The sequence below is a fragment of the Mya arenaria genome, chromosome 4, assembly GCF_026914265.1.
Source record: "Mya arenaria isolate MELC-2E11 chromosome 4, ASM2691426v1".
NCBI lineage: Eukaryota > Metazoa > Mollusca > Bivalvia > Myida > Myidae > Mya > Mya arenaria.
In genome coordinates, this window is record NC_069125.1 from 5,431,657 (window position 1) to 5,448,582 (window position 16,926).

General features: G+C 38.9%; 1 protein-coding gene and 1 long non-coding RNA gene across 2 annotated transcripts in view; one reads left to right on the forward strand and one right to left on the reverse strand.

Moving 5' to 3' along the window:
• Nucleotides 1-9,836: 9,836 nt before the first annotated feature.
• Nucleotides 9,837-12,503, reverse strand: LOC128229672 (uncharacterized). The gene is made up of 3 exons (XR_008260115.1): nt 12,406-12,503; nt 11,309-11,406; nt 9,837-10,175 (listed from the first exon to the last, which is right to left on the reverse strand). It is a non-coding gene; the product is annotated as an uncharacterized LOC128229672 (long non-coding RNA).
• Nucleotides 12,504-12,666: 163 nt separating this feature from the next.
• The window catches only part of LOC128231305 (calcium/calmodulin-dependent protein kinase kinase 1-like), a 144,456-nt gene continuing 140,196 nt past the window's right edge, over nt 12,667-16,926 (forward strand). Inside the window, exon 1 of the mRNA XM_052943945.1 lies at nt 12,667-12,723. The gene's annotated coding sequence lies outside the window, so the exon portion shown is untranslated. The remainder of the gene's footprint in view (nt 12,724-16,926) is intronic.

The following is a 16,926-nucleotide window of genomic DNA, read 5'->3' on the forward strand; positions in this document are numbered from 1 at the left end:
TCCTAATACTTGTCCCTACCTACAGCACACCATATACTGGATTCTACCTATAGCACACCTTCTACTGGTCTCTACCTACAGCACTCCTAATACTTGTCCCTACCTACAGCACACCATATACTGGATTCTACCTATAGCACACCTTCTACTGGTCTCTACCTACAGCACTCCTAATACTTGTCCCTACCTACAGCACACCATATACTGGATTCTACCTATAGCACGCCTACTACTGGTCTCTACCTACAGCACTCCTAATACTTGTCTCTACCTACAGCACACCATATACTGGATTCTACCTATAGCACACCTTCTACTGGTCTCTACCTACAGCACTCCTAATACTTGTCCCTACCTACAGCACACCTTGTACAAGCGCTCTACCTACAGCACACTTAATACTGGTCTATACCTACAGCACACCTTGTATTGGATTCTACCTACAGCACACCTTGTACTGGTTTCTACTTACAGCACATCTTGTACTGGATTCTACCTACAACACACATTGTACTGGTCTGTACCTACAGCACACCTTGTACTGGTCTCTACCTACAGCACACCTTGTACTGAATTCTACCTACAGCACACCTTGTACTGGTCTCTACCTACAGCACACCTTGTACTGGATTCTACGTACAGCACACCTTGTACTGGTATTTACCTACAGCACACATTGTATTGGTCTCTTCCTACAGCACACATTGTACTTGTCTCTACCTACAGCACACCTTGTACTGGATTCTACCTAAAGCACACCTAATACTGGTCTCTACCTGCAGCCCAGCTTATACTAGATTCTTTCTACAGCACACCTTATACTGGTTTCTACCTACAACACATCTTATACTGGATTCGACCAACAACACACCTTATACTGGATTCTACCTACAGCACACCTTGTACTAAATTCTACGAACAGCACACCTTGTACTGGTCTTTACCTACAGCACACTTTGTACTGGTCTCTACCTACAGCACTCCTTGTACTGGTCTCTAACTACAGCACACCTTGTACTGGTCGTACCTACAGCACACCTTGTAATGGATTCTACCTACAGCACACCTTGTACTGATCTGTCCCTACAGCACACCTTGCACTGGTCTCTACCTACAGCACACCTTATACTGAATTCTGCCTACAGCAAACCTTGTACTGGTCTCTACCTACAGCACACCTTGTTACTGGATTCTACCTACAGCATATCTTGTACTGGTCTCTACATACAGCACACCGTGTGTACTGGTCTATTCCGACAGAACACCTTGTACTTGTCTCTACCTACAGAACGCCTTGTAATGGATTCTACCTACAGCACACCTTGTACTGGATTCTACCTAAAGCACACATTGTACTGGATTCTATCAAAAAAACACCTTGTACTGGATTCTACCATCAACCCACATTGCACTGGATTCTACCTACAACACACCTTGTACTGGATTCTACCTACAGCACACCTTGTACTGGTCTCTACCTACAGCACACCTTCATGGATTCTACCTATAGCACACCTTATACTGGATTTTACCTATAGCACACCTAATACTGGTCTCTACCTACAGCACACCTTGTACTGGATTCTACCAACAGCACACCTAATACTGGATTCTACCTACAGCACACCTTATACGGATTCTACCAACAACACACATTATACTGGATTCTACCTACAGCACACCTTGTAAGTGGATTCTACGAACAGCACACCTTGTAATGGCCTCTACCTACAGCACACCTTGTACTGGTCTCTACCTACAGCACACCTTGTACTAGTCTCTACCTCCAGCCCACCTTATACTGGATTCTACCTACAGCACACCTTGTACTGGTCTCTACCTACAGCACACCTAATACTGGTCTCTACCTACAGCACACCTTGTACTGGTCTCTACCTACAGCACACCTTGTACTGGATTCTACCTACAGCACACCTTGTACTGGATTCTACCTACAGCACACCTTGTACTGGATTCTACCTACAGCACCCCTTGTACTGGATTCTACCTACAGCACACATAGTACTGGATTCTGCCTAAAGCACACCTTGTACTGGTCTCTACCTAGAGCACACCTTGAACTGGATTCTACCTACAGCACACCATATACTGGATTCTACCTATAGCACGCCTACTACTGGTCTCTACCTACAGCACTCCTAATACTTGTCTCTACCTACAGCACACCTTCTACTGGTCTCTACCTACAGCACTCCTAATACTTGTCCCTACCTACAGCACACCTTGTACAAGGGCTCTACCTACAGCACACCTAATACTGGTCTATACCTACAGCACACCTTGTACTGGATTCTACCTACAGCACACCTTGTACTGGTTTCTACTTACAGCACATCTTGTACTGGATTCTACCTACAACACACATTGTACTGGTCTGTACCTACAGCACACCTTGTACTGGTCTCCTACACACACCTTGTACTGAATTCTACCTACAGCACACCTTGTACTGGTCTCTACCTACAGCACACTTTGTACTGGATTCTACGTACAGCACACCTTGTACTGGTATTTACCTACAGCACACATTGTATTGGTCTCTTCCTACAGCACACATTGTACTTGTCTCTACCTACAGCACACCTTGTACTGGATTCTACCTACAGCACACCTTGAATTGGATTCTATCAAAAACACACCTTGTACTGGATTGTACCAACACACACCTGTACTGGATTCTACCTACAACACACCTTGTATTGGATTCTACCTACAGCACACCTTGTACGGTCTCTACCTATATCACACCTTGTACTGGATTCTACCTACAGCACACCTTATACTGGATTTAACCTACAGCACACCTAATACTGGTATCTACCTACAGCACACCTTGTACTGGATTCTACCAACAGCACCCTAATACTGGATTCTACCTACAGCACACCTTATACTGGATTTCTACCAACAACACACATTAAATGGATTCTACCTACAGCACACTTTGTACTGGATTCTACGAACAGCACACTTTATACTGGTCTCTACCTACAGCACACCTTGTACTGGATTCTACCTAAGGCACACATTGTACTGGTCTCTACCAACAGCACTCCTAATAATTGTCTCTACATACAGCACACCTTGTACTGGTCTCTACCTACAGCACACCTTATACTGGATTCTACGTATAGCACACCTTCTACTGGTCTCTACCTACAGCACACCTTATACTTGTCCCTACCTACAGCACACCTTGTACAAGGGCTCTACCTACAACACACCTAATACTGGTCTCTACCTACAGCACACCTTGTACAAGGGCTCTACCTACAGCACACCTAATACTGGTCTATACCTACAGCACACCTTGTACTGGATTCTACCTACAGCTAACTTTGTACTGGTCTCTACTTACAGCACATCTTGTACTGGATTCTACCTACAACACACCTTGTACTGGTCTGTACCTACAGCACACCTTGTACTGGTCTCTACCTACAGCACACCTTGTACTGAATTCTACCTACAGCACACCTTGTACTGGTCTCTACCTATAGCACACCTGGTACTGGATTCTACGTACAGCACACCATGTACTGGTATTTACCTACAGCACACATTGTATTGGTCTCTTCCTACAGCACACCTTGTACTTGTCTGTACCTACAGCACACCTTGTACTGGATTCTACCTTCAACACACCTTGTACTGGATTGTACCTTAAGCACACCTTGAATTGGATTCTACCAAAAACACGCATTGTACTGGATTCTACCAACAACACATCTTGTACTGGATTCTACCTACAACACACCTTGTACTGGATTCTACCTACAGCACACCTTGTACTGGTCTCTATCTACATCACACCTTGTAAAGGATTCTCCCTACAGCACACCTTATACTGGATTCAACCTACAGCACACCTAATACTGGTCTCTACGTACAGCACACCTTGTACTGGATTCTACCAACAGCACACCCAATACTGGATTCTACCTACAGCACACCTTATACTTGATTCTACCAACAACACACATTAAAATGGATTCTACCTACAGCACACTTAGTACTGGATTCTACGAACACACACCTTATACTGGTCTCTACCTACAACACACCTTGTACTGGATTCTACCTACAGCACACCTTGTACTGGTCTCTATCTACATCACACCTTGTACTGGATTCTACCTACAGCACACCTTATACTGGATTCAACCTACAGCACACCTAATACAGGTCTCTACCTAAATCACACCTTGTACTGGATTCTACCAACAACACACCTTGTACTGGATTCTACCAACAACACACCTGTACTGGATTCTACCTACAACACACCTTGTACTGGATTCTACCTACAGCACACCTTCATGGATTCTGCCTATAGCACACCTTATACTGGATTTTACCTATAGCCACCTAATACTGGTCTCTACCTACAGCACACCTTGTACTGGATTCTACCAACAGCACACCTAATACTGGATTCTACCTACAGCACACCTTATACTGGATTCTACAACAACACACATTATACTGGATTCTACCTACAGCACACCTTGTAAGTGGATTCTACGAACAGCACACCTTGTACTGGTCTCTACCTACAGCACACCTTGTACTGGTCTCTACTACAGCACACCTCGTCTGGTCTCTACCTACAGTAAACCTAATACTGGACTCTACCTACAGCACATCTTGTACTGGTCTCTACCTACAGCACACCTAATACTGGGACTCTACCTACAGCACACCTTGTACTGGTCTCTACCTACAGCACACCTTGTACTGGACTCTACCTACAGCACACCTTGTACTAGACTCTACCTATAGCTAATCTTGTACTGGTCTCAACCTACAGCACACCTAATACTGGTCTCTACCTACAGCACATCTTGTACTGGATTCTACCCACAGCACACCTTGTACTGGATTCTACCCACAGCACACCTTTTACTGTATTCTACTTACAGCCACCTTGTACTGGATTCTACCGACAGCATACCTTATACTACAATCTACCCACAGCACACCTTGTACTGGATTCTACCTACAGCACACCTTGTAATGGATTCAACCTACTGCACACCTTTTACTGGGATCTAATTACAGCACACCTTGTACTGGATTCTACCTACAGCACACCTAATACTGGATTCTACCTACAGCACACCTGTACTGGTCTCTACCTACAGCACACCAAATACTGGATTCTACCCACAGCACACCTTGTACTGGATTCTACGTAGAGCACACGTTGTGACCTAATACTGGATACTACCTACAGCACACTTTGTACTGGTCTCTACCTACAGCACACCTTGTACTGGTCTCTACCTACAGCACACCTCGTACTGGATTCTACCTACAGCACACCTTGTACTGTCTCTACCTACAGCACACCTTGTACTGGATTCTACCTACAGCACACCTTGTACTGGTCTCTACCTACAGCACACCTTGTACTGGTCTCTACCTACAGCACACCTTGTACTGAATTATACCTACAGCACACCTTGTACTGGTCTCTACCTACAGCACACCTTGTACTGGATTCTACCTACAGCACACCTTGTACTGGTCTCTACCTACAGCACACCTTGTACTGGTCTCTACCTACAGCACACCTTGTACTGGATTCTACCTACAGCACACCTTCATGGATTCTGCCTATAGCACACCTTATACTGGATTTTACCTATAGCACACCTAATACTGGTCTCTACCTACAGCACACCTTGTACTGGATTCTACCAACAGCACACCTAATACTGGATTCTACCTAAGCACACCTTATACTGGATTCTACCAACAACACACATTATACTGGATTCTACCTACAGCACACCTTGTAAGTGGATTCTACAACGAACAGCACACCTTGTACTGGTCTCTACCTACAGCACAACTTCTATTGGTCTCTACTACAGCACACCTTATACTGGTCTCTACCTACACTACATCTTGTACTGGACTCTACCTACAGCACACCTTGTACTGGTCTCTACCTACAGCACACCTAATACTGGACTCTACCAACAGCACACCTTGTACTGGTCTCTACCTACAGCACACCTTGTACTGGTCTCTACCTACAGCACACCTTGTACTGGTCTCTACCTACAGCACACCTTGTACTGGTCTCTACCTACAGCACACCTAATACTGGTCTCTACCTACAGCACACCTTGTACTGGATTCTACCCACAGCACACCTTGTACTGGATTCTACCCACAGCACACCTTGTACTGGATTCTACTTACAGCACAACCTTGTACTGGATTCTACCGACAGCATACCTTATACTACATTCTACCCACGCACACCTTGTACTGGATTCTACCTACAGCACACCTTGTAAGGATTCAACCTACTGCACACCTTTTACTGGGATCTACCTACAGCAACACCTTGTACTGGATTCTACCTACAGCACACCTAATACTGGATTCTACCTACAGCACACCCTGTACTGGTCTCTACCTACAGCACACCAATACTGGATTCTACCCACAGCACACCTTGTACTGGATTCTACGTAGAGCACACGTTGTGACCTAATACTGGATACTACCTACAGCACACTTTGTACTGGTCTCTACCTACAGCACACCTTGTACTGGTCTCTACCTACAGCACACTTTGTACTGGATTCTACCTACAGCACACCTTGTACTGGTCTCTACCTACAGAACACCTTGTACTGGATTGTACCTACACCACACCTTGTACTGGTCTCTACCTACAGCACACTTGTACTGGTCTCTACTACAGCACACCTTGTACTGGATTCTACCTACAGACACCTTGTACTGGTCTCTACCTACAGCACACCTTATACTGGATGCTACCTACAGCACACCTTGTACTGGTCTCTACCTACAGCACACCTTGTACTGCTCTCTACCTACAGCACACCTTGTACTGGATTGTACCTACAGCACACCTTTCACTGGTCTCTACATACAGCACACCTTGTACTTGATTGTACCTACAGCACAACCTTGTACTGGTCTCTACCTGCAGCCCACCTCGTACGGATTCTACTACAGCACACCTTGTACTGGAATCTACTAACAAACACCTTGTATTGGTCTATACCTACAGCACACCCTGTACTGGTCTATACCTACAGCACACCTTGTACTGGATCCTACCAACAACACACCTAATACTGATTCTACCTACAGACTCCTTGTACTGCATTCTTCGAACAGCACACCTTAAACTGGTCTCAGCAAACCTAATACTAGATTCACCAACAGCACACCTTGTACTGGATTCTACCAGATCACACCCTATACTGGATTCTACGTACTGCACACCATATAATGGATTCTACGTACAGCACACCTTGTACTGGATTCTACCCAACAACTCACCTTATACTGGATTCTACCAACAACACACCTTGTACTGATTTACCTACAGCACAGCTTGTATTTGATTTCTACCAGGACACCTAATACTGGTCTCTACCCACCGCGCAATTATGCCAGAGGTGCCATTATGGTAGCCTTACATCAGGAACCTACAGACCCTGATAGGACCCTGAAATATCTGCGAAATCAATTCCCTCATTTAAAGTATTTTGGTGCCATTTGTTACATATAAGTATAGGGGAAACTTGTTGACGTTTGAAATCAGTGACACAATCACATAGGAGGTGCTCAAACAGTCGTCTTCCGTCCAGAACGGAAATACCTAAAGAACAAAACCTGTCCCGCACCGCACATCGTGGATATTGAGAGATCTGTGACATTAACTTCCAATTATAAAGTTTGATCGGACGTTTGAAAAGTAACATTTGCAGACATGCAAAACTGGTGACCAAATAATGTCAGAGGTGCTTGACGTGACGTTACCGAGGAACTGAGCCACCTATAGAACAAAACCGGTCCTGACTTCCGAGCTTGGGCGAATCATAAGATATAGATCTGCGACATAAACTCCAAATTATAAGGTTTGGTGGGCCGCTTTGAAAAGTAGCCTTTAGGATTCACTATTGGATGTCAAAAACGGTGACCAAGATACATCCCAGGCACCCCGACGTTCGCATTCTGAAGGGAACCGGGAGACCTAAAGAACAAAACCGGTCTGGACCTCCGTGCATGCTGAGATATTTTTTACATTAACTACCCCATTGAAAGATATTTTGGCGCCATTTGTAACGTATATGAGAAAATGGGAAATTGTGATGCAATTATATCAGCCACTTGTAAAACAAAACTGGTACCTACTTCCGTGTATGCTTAGATATCTGCAGCATTGACTCCCCCATTTTAAGGTATTTTGGGGACATTTGTAACATATAGGAGAAACTTGTTGATGTTTGAAACCATTGACGCAATTACCGGTATGTCAGAGGTGCCCCGACAGTCGCAAGTTGTAACTGAAAATTGTATATTTCGAAGTTTGTCTATTGTTCTTTCTCTTTCTATCAAAACAAACATTATATTGTTTATTAAAGTCCAGTCAAGCTATTTTTATACTTGATAGAAAACATTCAGGTTTGTGACTAGTAAGTGACAGTCCACTTTGCTGTATTGTGCAAGAATTAATAATTTACTATTGAAAAAGTTTCAAAGTTTGCATGAATATAAATTACTGAAGTGAAGAAGTGAGAAAATGCATTATATTAATAAGTACACTATGATTAAACTCATTATATATTTTTATTAATGCTTTATTAATGCTTTATGCATTAAATCAATCTATCCATTAATCCATCCATCCATCTATCCACCCATCCATCCATCCATCTATCCATCCATGGATCATCCATCCATCCATCCATCCATCCATATCCATCCATCCATCCATCCATCCATTGGCCAATAGCTACTATTTAATCTTGAAAACAGAGACCGGATGAGACCGGGACGGGAAAATAGTATAGCCCTCGAGTTTGGAATGAACCATACCTTTTAATCGATTTCCAATAAAATTGATTAAATTGAGAAGGGCCAAACACGAAACAGACCCCGAAATGCGACTTTTATCTATACATGATATCCTATATGAGGAACATAAAAATATAAATTTCAACTTGGAATATTTATCAGTAACTTTTCAATAATTAATTTCATGATGAATTGAATAACTTTATTTTGATTCATAAAAAACACAAACAGTTACAGTTAATTAATGAAAAGATCGGGAAAGTTCTTGCAATTAACTTGACATTTAAACTTTTCATAAATATCACTAGTATTCTTTTGAATTTTTTTCGAAACACTATAAACACATTTATTAACCTTCCCAACTTAAAACCTTTTCAACCGTTTTGCCCCAAACAAGCTAACATTTGACACAGACAGACTGTTAAGCATTCCAGGCATCATCACTCGTGGCTGTTCCAAATTCTTCTGAGTTCCTAGCTGTTCCTGAAGAGACGTGATCTGGTTCTTCAAGCTGCTTGTTTGAGCTTCATACTCACTCTTCATGTGTTGCAGCTTTTTCCTGTAAATCTCCTGGTTGGATGAAGTTTGCTGCTGTTGTGTCATTGCAGCAGATGCTTTCTGACTGTGAAGTTTACCAATTTTCTTCTCATATTCAACTGATTGCATTGCGAGTTCTGCTTCATGTTGTTTCTTTAGTTTTTCTATTTCTGAGTGTTTTCTTTGAGTGATAGTGTGCATTTCTTTCTCTGCTCAGACAGTTTACTGTCAAATTCTTCTTTCAGTTTCTTAATTTCAACTGTGTGTTTACTTTTGTTTCACTTAGGTCTTTCTCTAAACCCTCAAGTTTTTCTTTGTTATCTCTTTTCAACGTAATCTCAGACTCTTCCTTCACCTTGAGTTAGATCTTGATTTTCTTTAGTAAGTTTATCCAACAAGTTCAAATCATTGTGTACACTGTCAACTGTATTTTGTAACAATTCTAATGTCGTCTCAAGTTCAAGAACTCTTTTAACATTTTCATCATTCTGTTTTTCCAGTTTTTGAACATTCTGTAATAAATCTTTTTCTTGTTTATCATTTGATGTTTCTATCTGTTTCCAGTGTTCAAACATTTTTTCAAACAAATCAATGTCTCCCTTTGGTTGATCAAATTTACTGTTGTCTGTTTTTCCATTAAAATCAGCTTCAACACTTTCTATATTATCAGTTCTATTTTTCTTTTCTGTTTCTTTATCGCCATCTTTTTCTTTCTTCATTTGACTCGCAGGAATGTCTCTTGTTTGTGTTCCCTCCATGTTTATCTGAAAGTAAAAGCACTTTTATTATAATATATTCTCTTGGATGCCATAATATTCAATTATTTCAACTTACAACACACGGGCTGCCTACTATAAGAGGGTGTCACCCCCTCGTGCCTGGATCCAGAATATCGCTTATATTTGGACCAGAATCCAGAATTCAATTTAATTTTGAACTTGAATCCAAAACAATCTGCATAAATATAAAATTAAACGCCAAGATTCATATTGCTTTATTTTTATATATTTCATTTATATGTTGGCCTCTGTGGTCATTTGTTACAACAATCAGTTTTAAACACACATTGAACAAAATACATAAACACTTGGACATGTTATGGTATGGAAACATGAAAATTTAGACCCAATATAGTAAAATACTTCCTTGTATTGTATGCATACATTGAACTACAATCTGGTGCGAGCAAGAATCAATATTTAAAACAACAAGTTATAATGAAAATATTATCATATATATATATATATAATATAATAATAAATGAAGACTGAGAGAAGCAAAAAAAGCAGTGGTCGAAATTAGCACAAGCCCGCAAGCCCTGCACTGGTAAAATGTCTTCCGGGCTTGCTCAAGTTCTGAATTTTATATAGCAGGGCTTGTTCAAAAATATGATTTCATGCAATGGTATAAGAATTCGGGTTTGTTCATCCGAAAGACTAATTTCAATGACTGAAAAAGGAATGCGACCGAAAGTTTGCACAAGTCGAACACTCTCATTTATACCATACACCATATATATATCAGTGGTCGAAATTAGCACAGGCCTGCTTGGTCAAATGTTTCTGGGCTTGCTCATATTCTGAATTTTATAAAGCAGGGCTTGTTAACAAATTTGGTGCCAAGTAATAGTATAAAGTTTGGGCTTTTCCATCCAAAAGTCTAATTTCAATGACAGATATTTATATATATTGATGTAAGTTGTACTGTCCATGTACAATTCCTATCATTTTTTTGATATATGCGTTTACACTGTCAATCTGTACAATTAAACGTTGTAACGTATAAGTATAGGAAACTTGTTGACGTTTGAAATCGGCGACACAATCAAATTGGAGGTGCTCCAACAGTGTTCGGTTGGAGAACTTTGAACATGCCCCTTGAATCCTGCATATCTTACTTGTCTTAGTTTCTGAACTGGAAAACTGCCCACAATGGCCCAGGTTATGACTCCAGAACTCTAGATGCACCTTAATTATGGGGGAGTGGGGTATACAGCTAAAAAAAATAAGCATGCTGCAGACAGAATGCAAACAATCTTTTTTTAGTCCAAAACAGGACTATTATATTTAATACAGGGGTACTGGGTGAGTACCTAAATTGGAACACTTTTGGCACTTTTTTTGAAATATTTTTAGTTAGACTTGCATCATAACTGCAAAATTTTCCATCAGCATACTAGGACTCCAGACCAATTGGTTGATATAAATGGTATTTTTCAAGATACTTCCAATCTGCATGAAAAGTACTTTATTAACCGCACAGTCAAGGACTGCCATTTTTGTCCCTGGAGTACCTAAATATGGAACAGTTTTAATGTGTTATGTATTTTTATGTTTCCTTATAAAATTATTGCTACATTTTTTTAAGTAAACTAATGATTTATTTTATTTCCAGCTTGTTTTTTTATCATTTTTGTCAGTAGACTTTTACGATTTAAGTAAAAGAATACAGACTGTACCAACATGCTGTAATTGTTGCAAGCATGAAGTCATTCCCCCGTGTGCCATGTATTGACATTTGAACATGAACAACTTTGAATGATAGGAGCATTTTAAATACTTACCACAGTATCGTGTTATTTGGAACGTGTATCTAAGGCAAGCATCTATATTGATTAAAATTGTAAATAAACTGATCACAATCGGAAAAACGCTTTTATAACGGGTGTTCCATATTTAGGTACTGTTCCGATTTAGGTACTCACCCAGTGGACCTGGTTGTACACATGGGTATTGTCCTCTGAAAACATGGTTACAAAATATACCATTTTAGCTTGAATAATTATTTTAAAGAGTTTATGATTAACCTGGGATGGCCAATGCTTTTCGAACTCCGACGAAATAAATAATGTGTCAATATTGATCGTTGAAAGCGTTAAAAATTATAGTTAACATTTTGAAATTTCCCGCTTTGTTAACTAAATTCAATTTTGAAAAAAATAAAAACAGGAATTTTGTAAATGTTAATAGTTTGTATGATAATCAGAGATTTTACCCGTCATCAATAACCCCTAGCCAAAAGTCACGCTGTCGGCTGTTGTCTCTTTTCTTTTTTAAGTTTTTTTTTATGAAATTATAGAGTATCTGCGATTCATTTTGGTCTTCTTCCGGTGTTCAACATTCGTTACAAAATTATCCCATACCATTTTTGTTCTCGGCTTTATCGCTTTTTATATAGTAGGACGTGGAACCAATAATATTGGTTACAGCATCGCTAGTCTGGTTCCCTGCTTACTGATATTTCATACAGTAGGATAGTGTTAGAGGAAGGAACTCCAGACTACATCACTGCAACTTCATCATCCAGGCTATGGTATACGATTTTGTAGTTCTTTTGTCTATTTATTGAAATAAACTGAATGGTTATTCGTAAGTATCTTTAATAAACGCACTTCCTTTGCATTTTACATATAAATTAATTAGCATGAGCTAGTGATTTTTGATTTTGAGGCTAGCAGAATTTCCTAGATGGGAGCCCGATTAGGCTAGTGCTTGTTCAATAACAGCATTGACTAAAATCCTTTTTTGATAACAAAATAAACTTGCAATAGAAGTTATGTCAGAAAAAATGACAAACTGATGGTCAAACCCAGCCAAATGCCCCCTCACCCCAGGGAGCCTAGGTAAGGCCCATTCCCTGCTATATTTTCCGCGAAGACAAAACCACCGCTTTCACCCGCCACTGCTGGGCCACCTGAAAGGTAAAAACATGGCCCATTTCCCCGGCTATCCCCGGTATACCCCCGGACTTGGGGGACCGCGGTTACAATTGACTAGTGCATTACACACAAAACAATAATGTCATGACAGTTTATGAACATCATCTAAACTGCCTAGTGATATTCATCATATGTACATATAGTAGAGGTTCATAAATATAGCAAGCATTTAACTTGTGCATAAAAAGATGATCTATCTGAAGAAAAGAAAAAAGATGTTGAAGAAAGCATTTCAGATGAAAATGAGTAGGGCATGGAAATGGCATATCCCCTGGTGGGGCTTAAAATCTCCCTGAATTTCCATCCATCACCCGGTCCCCCGGAATTAATTTTTTTTTTTTTTCATGTATGCAAGATTTATCACAGGGTAGAATTTTATCAGCATGTTTACAGTCATAATGCCTTAAATTTAATTGGATTATCAACCTATGGGGGGTATAAACTACACTAATTCAATCAGAAAAGCACATGCATTGTTTCATCAAAACTGACAGAAATTTCGTATCAAGTATCAAGAAGACTGGTCAGCTGAATTGGTGTTCTCTCTCATTAAAATTTATGTCCTTTGGAAAATGAAAAGACTCGTTTTCTAATTTAGATTTGACATTGGTGAAAATGAAAACACTTGGAATTTTTAGTGTCAAGAAAAATGGATATGGAAAAATATATACATCAATTGGTTGAAACAGTGGTAATTTTTTTCAGGCTAGTGTGCACAGTATCCAGCCCCAATGATCTGTTGCTCTGACAAAATTAAGGCTTAATCTGCTAGGTAGTCATGAAAATGACAATGAACACTTTAAAGGTTTTGGTCTTGGGAGAATTTTGCATTTTATTTTTTAGGTTAGGCAATTTTATGAATACAGGTACTCTCCACAGTACAAGTGGAACTGGAAAAAAGTCTAAAATTTGTACACAGTTAAAGATGCACTATTTCTCCCTAATAAGATTTAACACATTTAATACAATTGCTTTAATATACCGAAAATAGAATTGTTTTAATATACCGAAAAGGATGAACAAATGTCAACAAAAATGGTTCTTATAAACGATACCTACCTGTAGTTAAGTTTGAAAGAAATATGAGGAAAACACGGTATTGCTACCTTATGAGACGATAGTAGATCGCAGTAAATTCTTTAAGCATTCACCGATCATTTAATATTTTTGCGTTTTCAGCTATTAAATACACGATTATAATACTATTATCAGTAATTAATATTTTCCATAAATGCATTATTTGGTAAGTAGTTGAGGATTTATCACTGGGAATTTATGTTTGTTATACATGTGTATGTATTGATTTTGAATAATAGTGTCACTTTAACTGGTAAATTAAAATGCACTTAACCATTGATGATTCCTGAGACCAATAAACATCATACTCCATGAAGATCCGGAAAAGTTACGGTGTACAGTCCAGTTACCACTAGCAGAACATTACCAATAGCGAATCACTATCTTGTTCAAGACACGCTTTTTTAAGTTTTATTTTTATAAAATTGGCAGTTATGTACCTCATAGTATTACCGGTAGTTTAATTACACAATAAACGTATTGTTTGTCACTCTTCAAAACCATCTGTTTTCAATCTACGGTGAACCAAAATCTGAATATGACTTTCACAAATGTTCAACACAGTATGAATACATGATTTTTAAAAAATGTTTTATATGTGTTGCATACAGCAGTCAAGTCTGTAGGTTCTAGGTCAATGTCACAACCAATATTTATATTTTTACATATGTCCTTAATGTTGTGTCCGCTCTGTTCATGTAACCTTCAATTGGTACAGAAATTCACCACAAATGTCCGCGGTTCAATGTCAAAGTCTAAGGTTTATTTTATATCATGAAATACATAGTGTAACGTTTTGCTGTAGGCTAAAATTTGTTCATAGTACGTTGATGTGCTTAGTTATATGCAAATTAGCATAACCATTTTCTCGTGTGGATGGAGAATATACTGTTTATAAGACAATTTGACCCTTTCAGGGTTGAGCATGCTTTTCTCTGAAGGGATCTTTGCATCTTTGGCCTCACACATTACAATAGTATGCTTATAAGGTATGTCCCATGATCAACTTCAACAAGATTTAACCTACATATCATCCAGATGTTGAGAGGTACATTTCTCCATTAATAATTGGGTAAAATAATGAATTTTTGTAACATCTTCATTTATTAGGCATTTATTACCGAATAATTGTACATGGACAGATTTCTTTTTCAATATTACATGGCAAATCCTTTAGGAGAATCCCGTTTTGAATGCCTATTATTTTAGACTATTATAAGGTAGTCATAATTAATTTTCCCCTATTCAGATATGTTTGCCCTTATTATCCCAGTCAAAAGGCCACATGTAGTCAGTTAAAAAAAGATGATTTTTTACTGCTTTTTCTAGGTATAAATTGATAAATTATAATTGCCCGGGGATGTCAAGCTGAGTGAGGAATTGATTTCCTCTCACAATATCAGTAAAATCAAATGGCAATATGGATTTTGTATCTAAGAACAATCAATGTCCAGTCTGTCACAATACAGGTGATGCAACAGATTAAGGCAAATAAAGTAATAATAATAAGGTTTGTTTTATTATTAATAACTTGTCGGATTTTAATAAGAAGTCAGGGTAAACAAAAGATTCAGTTATTACAGAAAGTCATCAGGTAAGGCAAGATTTAGGATAGTTACATGTATTCTGCTTGTTTCAAAAATTCTAAATTTAAGTTCTATCAACTTATAAGTGAAATCTCATTGCTAAGCTGATTGGTTTCTCTTGAGATGTGCCGAAAAAAGGTGCCATAATTGATAATCAAATTGACCATTATATTAAAAACATAACAAGATGTTATCATGTAAGTTGACAATGATAGTAAGTCCTATGACACTGGCTGAAAGGTTTGTATAAACTTAACTTGAGTTTTTTCCCTTTGATGGCAGATGAGTGTTCACAGGTCATGGCACACATGAATATTGGGTTCTCTATATGGGAAATCCGTTTCCCCACACAACACAAGACCACACTCGCACCTAACATCATGACAGTGAGAGTGGGAAATGTGAGAGTGTATAAATTTGTTTCACAGTTTTTTTGTAAAATAAATAGCGTGTAACTCAACTAAACTTTGTATTCCCAGTGCAGTGCTCTTGTTCAATAAGGCATTAACACGAAATCAACAACAGGTTAATCTGTCAGATGCACATTTAGTATCATACAATGCCTAGTTTTGGAAATCAGTTAACAATTAGGCCAACTCAATTTAATGTTTGGAAGCGAAGAAAAATTGGAGCATTAGCAGGTGGGATGAAAAACACACAATTTGCTAATTTGTTTAAAGATACACTTCTATCAAAAAATAAGATTTACCACCATTAATACAATTGTTTTAATATACCAAAAAGGATGAATAAATGTCGAAAACAAAGGTTTTTATGAGGGGTACCAAGTTTAATTTGAAAGAAATGTGCATAAAACATGGTATTTCTACCTTATGAGATGATAGTAGATCACAGTAAATCTTTTAGCATTCACCAATCATTTAATATTTTTGCGATTTCAGCTATTAATTACACGGTTACAATCTTGTTATCAGTAATTAATATTTTCCACAAATACATTATTTAGTAAGTAGTTAAAGGTTTATCAGTCAAAATTTATGTTTGTTATACATGTGTATGTATTGATTTTGAATAAGAGTATCACTTTAAAAATAAGAGCATGTTGAGTTGAAACTGGTCCTGTGGTCTTAGCTTAGAGTGTTCGTGAAAACCTCTTCACCTGTACATCTCGCC